This window comes from Lathyrus oleraceus, chromosome 7 (genome assembly GCF_024323335.1).
Source record: "Lathyrus oleraceus cultivar Zhongwan6 chromosome 7, CAAS_Psat_ZW6_1.0, whole genome shotgun sequence".
NCBI classification, from domain to species: Eukaryota; Viridiplantae; Streptophyta; class Magnoliopsida; order Fabales; family Fabaceae; genus Lathyrus; species Lathyrus oleraceus.
In genome coordinates, this window is record NC_066585.1 from 246,681,732 (window position 1) to 246,694,828 (window position 13,097).

A 13,097-nucleotide genomic window follows, 5' to 3' on the forward strand; every position below is an offset into this window, starting at 1 on the left:
CAGTATTCATTCATTATCATTCACACATTGACATTGAGAGATTTTTGTAAGAGAGAAAACAGAGTTTTTCTTCTTTAACATTCTGCTTTGTAACAATGATGATGAGGAGCTAAACTCCCTTTTGTCAAGATTGGAGGTAGTAGCTATTCTCATATGTTTATGTATTCCATTTGATTTATATATATGATAAAGATTGTTGATGTATTGAATATTGTTTTTTCCCTAAGTTGAAAACCAGATTTGAGTAGTTGTCGAGAGAGATTATTTGAGTCTTGACATAAAACAGATTTTCAAGTAGTGAATAAGTTGTAGAGATAGATTTATTCATTACTCTTCTTTGGTATTAAGCATTAAAGATTGCTATATTGATAGTTAGGTGGAGAGATCATCTAAGGATCAATATAGTGATTATCACAATATCATTTAGACATAAATGACTTTGAGAGGATACTTGAACATCATCAATAATCTTGAATCTATTTATTTATCATAAGGAATCATAAGCATTTGAAATAGTGAACTCCAATCTTGCCAAGCTTTTACATTAGATTAAAACCATTTTACTGTTTTTAGTGACATTTACTCACAAGATAACTTTCCAACCAAAACAACCTTGTTACTTTCTAAACTTACAACATTTGGATTATAGAACGGCGGTAATATCAATCAATCTCTGTGGATACGATATAAAAATATTTGCCGAAGATAATACTTTTCAACAAATTGGCGCCGTTGCCGGGGATTGGTGTTCGATATTACAAGCATTGCAATAATTCATTATTTTAAGTTTTGTTACTTTTATTACTATCCCTCTTTTGTTTCACTAGGTTTGTTAGTTTTTTTTTTAGATTCTAGTGCATGCGAGGAAAAGCAACCGAGGAGCAACTTCAATTCGATCCTGAAATTGAAAGAACACTTCGGAAACTCAATAGAAAAACACGAAGAAGAAGGAAACTAGCCGAAGAGAGGAATCGGAGAGAAGAAGCATCTACTTCCGCACTTGTTCAAATCGAAGAAGTGGTTGTAGAGGCTTGTGAAGGAAACATGGCGGATGACAATCGTACCGAAATGTCCGCTAATAGTCCAAGAAGGAATGCTCAATTTGCCCGTGGAGGACGAAATACTGAGATGAAGACCGGAATCCTCCAACTTCTCTATGCAAATCCATTCACCGGAATGGATCATGAAGATCCGTACACCCATCTCATCAAATTTTATGAGATTGCGGGTTCTACGGGAATTGATGAAACGGGTGAAGAGGCACTATTTAAAAGGATGTTCCCACACTCCTTAGTGGGAAAGGCAAAAGAGTGGTACCTTGATCAAGCAGCAAGAGTGATGACGGATTGGAATTTGTTAGAAGAAAAGTTCTTAGAAAGATATTTTCCTCAATCCCGATTCATGGAAGCCAAAACGGCTATTGCGGTATTCACTCAAGGAGGCAACGAGTCTCTAAATGAAGCTTGGGAAAGATTCAAATCAATGTTGAGAAAATGCAAAGGACATGGTTTTGATGAGCTCACTCAAATCCATATTTTTCTAAATGGACTCCAATCAACTCATAGAACACTTTTGGATGCCACCGCGGGTGGTTCTCTTATGTCAAAGAATGCTGAAGAAGCTAAAGTCATTATTGATCGGATGTCACTCAGTGATCATCAAAGTCAACATGACCGTAGTCCTTCACAATGTAAACCGGGAGTTCTTGAGTTAAATACCAATGACGCCATTCTTGCTCAAAACAAGCTACTCTCTCAACAAGTGGAGTTGCTTACTCAACAAATGGCCAAGCTTCCACAACAAATGAAGGAGATTCAAAGTTCTCAAGTTCGACATCAAGTAGCATGTTGCGAATTATGTCAAGGAGAACATCCTACTGGTTTTTGTCCTCCACTGGAAGAAGTAAGCTATGTGAACAATCAAAATCAAGGCTATCAAAGGAACAATCAAGGTTATCAACCATCAAGGTTCAACAATCAAAATTTTCAGCAGCAGAGTCCTTACCAACATCCAAATTCTCAAGGACAGCAGTCGCAAGGAGGAAGTTCCAAGCTAGAGGATACTCTTCAACAATTCATGCAAGCTTCCATGGCAAATCAGAAGAGTAACGAAGCAGCAATTAAAAATCTGGAAACTCAAGTAGGCCAACTTGCAAAGCAATTGTCGGAACAAAACGCAGGATCTTCTTTCTCCGCTAACACTCAACCCAATCCAAAGGAGCATTGTAAAGCAATTTTTACTAGAAGCGGTAGAGAGTTGACAAGTAAAAAGGGTGAGGAAATTACAGTTGAGAATGATATGGATGTTGTGCTGGAAAATGAGGATGTGGCTTGTGGAAAGGAGAAAGTGGCTGAAAATGCTCAGTTTGCGCTGCGATCTCCCTTCGCGCCGCGAAAACAACAGAACCAGCAATTGATGGAGGAACAACAGTGTGAAGCGGAAATGAATAAGGAAATCGAACCAAGAAAGAAGAAAAAAAGAGACAAAGGAGTGAAGGTCATTCCAGTTCAACATTTACCATATCCGCACGCACCATCAAAGAAGGATAATGCTAGGCATTATGCACGGTTCATGGACATATTCAAACAACTACAAATCAATATTCCATTTGCCGATGCATTAGAACAAATGTCACGGTATGCAAAGTTCATGAAGGACATTCTTACAAAGAAAAGGAGACACGTGGAAGACGAAACCATATTGCTTGATGCACGGTGTAGTGCCATCATCCAAAAGACTCTCCCAAGGAAGGAGTCTGATCCGGGCCGAGTTGTTTTACCGGTAACCATTGGAAGCACATACATCGGTAATGGTTTGATTGACTTGGGGTCTAGCATCAATTTAATCCCCCTCTCCATTGTGAAAAGATTGGGAAATGTGGAGATCAAATCGACAAGGATGACTCTGCAACTAGCCGACAAGTCTACCACTTCACCATACGGAATTGCTCAAGACATGTTAGTGAAAGTGGACAAATTCTTGTTTCCGGTGGATTTCGTGATAGTAGAAATGGATGAGGATCGTGATGTGCCTCTAATTCTTGGAAGACCTTTTATGAAAACAGCCCGGATGATGATTGACATAGATGATGGACTAATGAAGGTGAGAGTGCAAGACGAAGAAGTGACCTTTAATCTTTTTGAGGCTATGAAGCATCAAATGACAAACATGATTCTTTCTGAATTGACGCAATTGAAGAGGAAGTAGTGAAGGTCGCAAATCAAGTTCATATTTCTAATCCTCTAGAAAGATCTCTTATCGGAGCATACAACATGTTGACCGAAAATGAGGAAAAAAAGATTGAAGCAATGTTGCATGAGTTAGAATCTTGTGGTGAGCTTACTTATCAAGAAGAAACAAAGGAGGACTTGGATGCGATGAAGAAAACGGAAGAACCAAAATTAGAGTTAAAAATGCTTCCTTCACACTTGAAGTATGTGTTCCTTGGTGACGAATGCACTAAACCGGTGATTATAAGCAACACCTTGTCCACAAAAGAGGAAGACAAATTGATTCAAGTGCTGAAAAAGAAGGAAGTTGTCGAACTATTGGAGGTCAGGATGATTTGGTCTATCTCCGATGGTGAATGGGTGAGTGTTGTGCGAATAGTTCCGAAAACGGGTGGTATCAGATTTTATCGAAGGTTCATCAAGAACCTCTTAAAGACAACAGAGCCCTTGAGGAAGTTGCTCAACAAAGCCGGATCGTGAAGACCGTTGAACCGTCGAGCTCTACACGACGTTAAACAAAGCGCTTGTTGGGAGGCAACCCAACATTGTAAGTCTGCATTTTTTTTCTCTTTTTTTTTCTGATAAGTTGATTTTCTGCTGTGTTAAATTTTGTGAAATTGGGTTCTGTTTTTTGCTGTTCGCCCCGCGAACTGAATTCACAGCTTCAGTTCGCGCCGCGAACATGGTTCGCCCAGCGAACTGAGCGTGGCAGAACCATTTAAGTTTTGTTTTATGTCATTTTCGTTTCATTCCTATTTTCACAAACTTAGGAGATTCTTTCAACAACCTCGCTGCTCCACTTCCAAACCTCCAAATTTCAAAACTTCTCCTCTCCATTCCCTTCCTAGGAGGATTTTGTTGATTATGCTAAGTGGCCTGAGGGCAGGCCAATTTTTTTTAGGGGGGTGCAGGAGGTGGTGCAACCCATGGCGATGAAATGAAGGAAGATTGAGGAGTTTGTTGAATTGTAGGGTTTGTTTTTATTTTGAGTTTTCTGTGTATTATTACTGTTTTTGTTGAATTTTGAACTTGGGTTTGTTAGTTGTTTTGATAATTGCATGAATACTTTTTGAAATTTAAGTGTGTTACAATCAAATTGGTTTACCAACATTTTTGTTTAATTGTCTTACTCTTAAGTCAAGCTTAAAGCAACCAAGAAATGTTCGCAAAGAAAGAAGCATAAGACACTTCGAGTGGTGATGATAAGAATTAGTGTTGGCATTTCAAGGTACACTTTATCGCTTTCTAGACTTAACATGAATAGTTTGATGGTGTGTGCAAATTCCATGTCATAAATTCATTGAAGTATATGTCATTTTTGAATCAAAATAGGACTTAACCAATTGTGAGGAGGTTTTCCATTGTACACTAAAAAGCGGAAAACCGAGCACTATTTCAACTCATTCTTATCATGCTAAATCATGCATCAATCTATTTTTGTGTGAAAAATTTTGAAAATGATAGAGGCATTGTTTGTGAGAGAAACCACTTGACCAAAAAGCCTGAATCAACTAACCTTGTGAGGAATAATCCTTAGTTAAACCCCTTTGAGCTTATTTTAGGATTCATTTTATTAATCATTGAAAAATCAATTGAAAATTGTGGAATAAATGAATCCTAATTTCTTTCGTATCAATTGAAACATCAAATCGAGTTGTTGCAAATTTTGCCTTTTGCTTATTTCTAAGTAGGGAGCATTATTTAATAAATTTGGTTTTGAAACCTAAGTTGGGGAGAGTAAAATGAGAAGTGATTAGAAACTTGGAAAAGTGAGTTTCTTATGAAAGGGTGAAAATTTGAAAAGAAACAAGAAAAAGAAATCACCCTTGAAACCATAGAGCAACGAAAAAGAAAATAAAGAAAAAAAAACAAAGAAATGCTCATGGTTGTGTGGATGTGGAAAGAAAAAGAAAAAGAAAAAGATAAGGATCAAAGAAATGGAAATTGTGTAGAGTTGAATATTTGGGAATGCTCCCTTAGGATAGGCAATTTGGTTGAATTCTCTTAATCATATCCTTTCTTGTAACCTAAGCCACATTACAACCTTTGAAAGACCTCTTGATTCTAATTTTTCACATGATTTGGTATTTGTTGTGATAACCGCATGATTTGAGTTGTTGTTGATTTAATTGCTTGGATGAGTGAAAGTAACCCTTCATGTTATTCATCATTATTATGATGTGTGTGTAAGTTTGATTCAATTTTGACATATTTGGCTTTGAATTCCTTGGAATGATTTTTGCACTCAACCATTTCTCTTATTCATGTTTTGTCGAGAATTGAGATAGGTGGATTGAGAAAGTGCCAAACACTTTTGAACCATTTGAAGGTCCTTGGTAAATCCTTGCTTCGATCTTTTGTGTCACTATTTTGGTTGTGAGGGTGGAAACTTTTGTTTAGGGACAAATAAAATGCTAAGTTGGGGAGAGTTGTTAGGGACCAATTAGTACTACTTTTTATATCATTTTATTGGTCCCTTTTACAAAGTTTTGATGTAATTACACACTTTTTATTCTTATTAATTCGTATAAATGCAATTACGTTTAATTTATTTTGTTTTGAATAGTTATTTCACATTTCTATTAGTTTTGTAGATATTTTGGATGAGAAAGCTTTTGGATTGCAGCATCATAATATGGAAGATTTTGGATGAAGCTTGCAAATAAAGGAAGCTGAGGCAGCTTCAGTTCGCCCCGCGAACATCTTTCGCCCCGCGAACTGAATGAGACAGTTTCAGTTCGCCCCGCGAACAAAGTTCTCCCCGCGAACCCTGCGAATCCAGCAAGCTGATTTTTGGGTCAAAAGTGTTGTTTTGAAGGCCAGCTGGTTTTGCCATTTTGGGTCTGCCTTGGAATAGCTTTTCTGCTTTGGATGGAAATGATCAATTAAGGAAATGTCAACTCTTTTAGGAGAGAAAAACACATTATTCAGTATTCATTCATTATCATTCACACATTGACATTGAGAGATATTTGTAAGAGAGAAAACAGAGTTTTTCTTCTTTAACATTCTGCTTTGTAACAATGATGATGAGGAGCTAAACTCCCTTTTGTCAAGATTGGAGGTAGTAGCTATTCTCATATGTTTATGTATTCCATTTTATTTATATATATGATAAAGATTGTTGATGTATTGAATACTGTTTTTGCCCTAAGTTGAAAACCAGATTTGAGTAGTTGTCGAGAGAGATTATTTGAGTCTTGACATAAAACAGATTTTCAAGTAGTGAATAAGTTGTAGAGATAGATTTATTCATTACTCTTCTTTGGTATTAAGCATTAAAGATTGCTATATTGATAGTTAGGTGGAGAGATCGTCTAAGGATCCATATAGTGATTATCACAATATCATTTAGACATAAATGACTTTGAGAGGATACTTGAACATCATCAATAATCTTGAATCTATTTATTTATCATAAGGAATCATAAGCATTTGAAATAGTGAACTCCAATCTGGCCAAGCTTTTACATTAGATTAAAACCATTTTACTGTTTTTAGTGACATTTACTCACAAGATAACTTTCCAACCAAAACAACCTTGTTACTTTCTAAACTTACAACATTTGGATTATAGAACGGTGGTAATATCAACCAATCTTTGTGGATACGATATAAAAATATTTGCCGAAGATAATACTTTTCAACAGCTAACCAAATTACCATGAGGACAAACATCAATACGATCTAAGAGAAGATGGATCAGCTATTGGAGACAATGCTCGCAATTCCCCTCAGTTAGAATGTCCTTAAATAAGGGCAGCTGTAAGACCCCAATTTTGACCCTAAGATCCCTTATGTTATCTCATTATATGCATTGACTTTGGGATCACACCTTGGCATCCTCCTTACCCCTCATTCATTAGGTTTACATTGGGAGAGATCACCAAGCACATTTAATTGTAGCATACTTTTTTTTTCTTTCTTTACTAACCAAAATACCAAAAATATGTCTATGTATAACTTTGTTTCTTTTGTAGGAAGTGTGTGCATCCACAAATGCCTCATCAAGCTCACAATTAAGGTTTGAGACCCTCAATGCAAGGAGATCAATCAAGAGATGATTCAAAATGGTTCTAGACATCATATATGGATTCCCATGATCTTCATTTATCATTTTGATCAAGAAATCATCAAGAGTTTGAAGCTTGTTTGCCTTGGAAACCCTAATTCATCTAGGTATCTTGTGTGACTTCCTCAATAAGTTTCTTCATAATTTGATCAAATATTTCAAATGATACTTCATATTACATCATCTTATACATATATCATCCTCCATGAATCCTAAAGATCAAGATAACTTCATGTTTGCAAGTTGGTTCAAAGTGGTTGACCAGAGAAAGTCAACTGGTCAAAGTTGGGGTTCCCTAGACCCTATCTCCTACAATTTTTGTTATATGAAAATTATTCCAAGAGTAATGTTACTCTTTATGACATTCCAAAAAAATTTCATGTTTACATAAAGATCTAGTTTTGCTTGGAAAGTAATTTTTTATGGTGACAAATTATAGGTCATTTTGTCTAAACCCTAGTTAGGAGGTTAACTTCCAAGGATCATAACTTGCTCAATTTTTATGATATGGAGGCCATCTAAGTTTCATTATAAATTTCAAGATGTCCTATCCAACATTTATTCCTTGAGAAATGTCAAATTCAACTTACAAGGGCATGTGCCAAGAGGAAACATTATAGGTCATTTTGGGCCATTACCATTGAACAAACAATTTTCCTCAACTTCTAAAATGCATAACTCCCTCATGCCAAATCCAAATGAGGTCAAATTTATGACCAAATTGAAGTGTATTGAAATATCTACAACATTGATGACGGAATGTTTTCCATTTGAAACTCATAGCAAAAGTTATTCAAGGTGGAAGAAGTGTTCATTTGACTTTGTACTAAGAAAATTTTCAATTATGTTTGATTTCTCAAACTTTCCACCTCAACATTCATCATGATCCAAGCTTCAAATGAAAAAATGTTCAACATGAAAGTTGTTCCCCTTGATGTTACCTTTCCAAAAAGTGAAAGATCACTTTATTTGGACAAGATTTGAGTGACTTGCACATGGCTCCTTTGTTAGGTTTGTTTTGGCAAGTTTTGGATTCAAATGCTCATTTCTCTTTGCATGCTTCCATGTGATGACCTCAGTACTCATTATGCATGAATTGAAGTTGGATTGCATCATTGATTGGGCCTAGTGCATTTCCCATGCATCCATGCACCACTGTTTCTAATTTTGTCAAAATTTCAAAGAGTGCAAAGCTGAATTCCATTGGCTATATAAACAAGTGCATTGCCTCAAGATCAACACACACACCTTACCCAAGCTTTACCAAGAGATATCAGAACCTTACACCATAGAATTCCTTGAAGATTTCTTTGAAATCAGTTTGAATTTCACCTTCTATTTTGAAGTTCAAACTCCAAGGATTCATAGCCTTTTTCATCTCAACTGATCACTGCAAGCAAGAGGAGGAGGAATCAAGCAAATTCAGATTGAGATTAAGCCAATTTGAAGCTACCCGGAGGTGATTTTTCAGAAACTTTGAGCCTTCGATTCTCTCTCAATTATTCACCATTCTCTTTGATTTTTAGTTGGCTGAAGTCCTATCAATGTAGGCAACAAGATTGAGTTGCTTTGAGATCAAATCGAAGCAAATCAGATCATGAACCTCAAATTTGAAATCCATGTATCTTTTAATATATTTGGAATTGGAAGAAATGGATGTCAGATTCGTGCTCCTGGGCATTTTTTCTTTAAAATCATGTCCGTGTTTTTCATTTTGGTGATGGTTGGTGGTCATCCAATCCGGTGAGGTTCACCGGAGAAGATGACCGGAGCCCTAGCTCCGGTGGTGTGTTGGCATGTTCCCATCCTTCTAATTTGATTCAAACGTTTTAATCTTTAGCGTGCATTTTGATTACCAACTTTGCAACGCATTTGACTTGGAAATGGAACAACGCATTTGACCGAAACCACCGAGCCTTCACAAACAAACCCGCAAACAGATGAGTTTGAAGAAATGGAACAAGGTGATCATCCGCCTACACAACAGTCAGTCCCGCTCAACCCTTCCAGTAATGCAACTGGCCCATCCTCCCAACGTCGTCGACGAAGAAGGCCTGCAACCAACGACGACATTATGGATGCTATCGACGGTATGCAGGCACAGAATGTCGAAATGCTGCAGATGATGCGTCAAATGCAACAGCAACAGGATGCTAGGAATGCCATAACCGACCAGCGGTTTACTGAGTTGTTCAGCAGGTTCGACAACTTAGACTTACGTCAGAGATCACCAGGTCCAAGAACCAGAGGCGGAAGACAACCTTAGTTGTAGTTTCTTTTTCCTTTCCATATTGTATTTCATTTCCTTAAAACATTGGGGACAATGTTTAATTTAAGTATGGGGGGGAAAACTTGTTCTTCCTATTTCCATTGTTCAAGTATGTACTTTTCCTTTTAATGTTATTTCCCATCAAAAAAAAAATAATAATAATAATAAAAAAAAAATAATAATAATAATAAAAAAAAAAAAAAAAAAAATTTTAAGTTAAGTCCCGAGTGTGAAAATTTCTATTATCTATTCCCTCAAAAATTTTCATGAGCCATAACAAAAATTTAACACACCCAATAAGTATAAAGGTCGCTTATTTTATACAACTTGAGTGAAATCAAGACAAAAATCATTACCATAACAACGCTATGAGAACCTCAACATGTTAGATCAGGATAAGTACCTATTATACCGATTCCTCGAACTTTTAGTTTTATAGTAACCCCGAGTAGTTTATACGAGAAGTCAGCACCATCTTAATAGCAAACTACGTGGAGAGCCGATGAATATAAGTGAATGATCCCCCAAAGTAACATAAAATATATGAATATATCAGGAAATGCACTGATTAAATTAGGTGATCCTTACCAGATCATTTAATCTAAAGGTTGCAGATCATGCAAAAACACAATATGAAAGATCCATTATGAGTTGGTTCAGTAGGTATCTGGTACTGAACTCGGTAGGGCGGACTACGGTTCGATCCCCCACAATTTGCAATGGACTGAATAACGAAGTTATCCGACTTATGTACCAGAACTTCTAGCTAAAAGCGGATCATAATCACTAACCGGTTACTCCACTATGTGCGCGAAAAGATAAAGGGCTTAATGTGATTTCGCTAGAATGAAAACGGGTGAAATAAGAGTAAAGGAACTAGGATAGCTATAATGGCATTGCTCGAACTGGTTTGCATAAGGTCGGGTTATCTGAGGTTGTAACGGTAGTTGTTGATGTCAAGGTTAAACTCAAGTTGCTTCTAAACAAAATCCACTTGCAACCTATTACGAATTGATGTGTGTTTTGAAACTTCGCCTGGCTAAATTTTTGAAAACGATTTCTATACTGAATTTTGCTTGAGGACAAGCAAAGATCTAAGTATGGGGGAGTTTGATAACACGAAATTATATCATATTTTAGGACTTAATTCCATTAAATTCTATGACTATTTATTTCGGTTTACTGCATTTTATGAGATATTACGTGGTATTTTCTTCCTATTTGTCGCAGGTAGTCTATTTTGAAGAACAAGTGAAAATGGAAGAAAAGGAGGTGCAAAAAGGAGAGAAAAGGAACCAAATGCCAAAGCCCAGCCCAAAGCGCACAAGTCACCAATGTTGTGCCTGTGACGGACGTCACAGGGTGCGTGACGAGCGTCACGCAAAACAGCCTTGTGACGGACGTCACACATGGTGTGACGAGCGTCACACCATTCCACTACCTTTTTGGCGCAAGTAACGCCCTCAGAAGACTTGAAGAGACGTTGAGGAGTTTGTGTCCTATATCCACGCCGTGCATTTAGCCACGTTGAAGACCTTGGGAAACGAAAAGCAGTTACCAGCACCAATATAAATAGCTACTTCAAAAACCTAAAAGGGTTCCTCGGTTTTTCCACGCTCATACTGCCGAAGCTTTTCCAATTTTCTTTCTTTTTACGCTTTTGCTTATTTTTCTTTTCCAGCAACTTAACATTATTTATTTATTTATTTCTTTTGCAAGTTCTACATTCTTTTTCCCTTGTAATTTACCTTTCCCTTTTTAGCATTTAGATATTTTTCGCATAATAGTTTCTACACCGGAAACTATTGTGCAACTTTTTATCGGATCTAACCTTACGTTAGATTCTAGTTTTATTTCCTTGGTTTAATTTATTGTTTAATTGAAGAATCCAAGAACAAATCCTACCGGCTTGTGGTGGAGTGTTCAAGACTATTGTATTACGCATTCAGGTTCTTTAATCATTATTTAATGTTTTGTTTTACTATTTATTTATATTATCTGCCTGGAATGAGTCTGTTTATGCATGATATGTATTCTTGTTTATTTAGCATGTCTGGCTAATTCGCCTAGATATCGGTATGTAAAGTAAGCAGAATAAGGGATCAAGACTGAGTCGGTCTATTTAAACTTAAAATTAAAATCAATCTTTTTACGGTCTCACTTACAGGTTTAATAACAAGATTTTTTACAAAAGTAAAGGACATAAAGAAGCTAAAATCAATAGAGCGAGAGTTTGAGGTTTTAACTGGACAGTGTAAGTTAGGCATTAATTCTAGATCAGGGCGAGAGCAAGTTTTAGAGTTAATTAAATTCTGACCTTTTCCAAAAAGTATTTTTAAAGATTGAATGTGAGGACGAGAGTTAAGCATTTGGATTTAATTATATAACCTAAGTCAACAGAGCGAGAGTTTGAGATAAGGGTGTTTAAAACGGTCAGTGTTTTCTTAAAAAGAGTTTCTGCAACTTTATTGCTTTCAAAATATGGTTTTTGACTTAATTATAAGTGACAGCTACATTAATATAAAATCATGGTTTATTCAACAGAGCGAGAGTTTGAGATAAAACCTTTAACCAATAAAGTTAACCGAAACGATTTATTTTAAAACCAAGAAACCGACAAAGACTTGATTCCCTAGTTTTGACGAACTACATACCGATATCCGTTTTATTAATATTTAATCTAGATCTTAGTTTAGCTTTAGTTTTTCCCCAAATAATCAAACATTTTTCACCTTAGCTTTACGTAGTAACCTTAGATAACGGTATATCGATTCATAAGTCCCTGTGGGATCGATATCTTTTAAAACTACGCGATAGAACTGTGCACTTGCAGTTTGTATCCCATTCTCGACTCACACAGTCGAGCGATCAAGTTTTTGGCGCCGTTGCCGGGGACTTTTATTTAATCGATATCGTAACTCTTCCGTTACGCTGTAGAGACTAAGGTTTCTTTTTCTTCTATTCTTTCTTTCGTTGATTTGTATGCCACGCACTCGCTCACAAGGCGAACCGCTCTATTTACGAATCAACGATATCGAGCTATATCTCCGAGGCTTACGACGAATTCGGGAATACCGTGCTGAAAACAATCTCCCTCCTATCGAATTTCCTGATCTCAAAGATCTTCTTCTTTCACCCGAGATGGTAGAACCAGCTCGTGCTCTTAGAGATTACGCCGCTCCATCGCAAGATGAGCCGCATTCAAGTATTGCTCCACCCGCAATCGAAGCAAACAACTTCGAACTTAAACCTTCGCTGTTGCAGGCTGTGCAACAGAACCAATTCTCTGGAAATCCTACCGAGGATCCAAACCTTCATTTATCTGTATTTGTTCAATACGCTGATACTGTTAAAGCTAATGGTGTCACTTCAGAGGCAATTCGACTTCGTCTTTTTCCTTTCTCCTTAAGAGATAGCGCTAGAAGATGGCTTCAATCTCTCCCTTCCAACTCAGTCACCACCTGGAACGAGTTGAAGAAAGTTTTTCTTGCCCGATACTTTCCGCCAAGCAAAACAGCTATGTTAA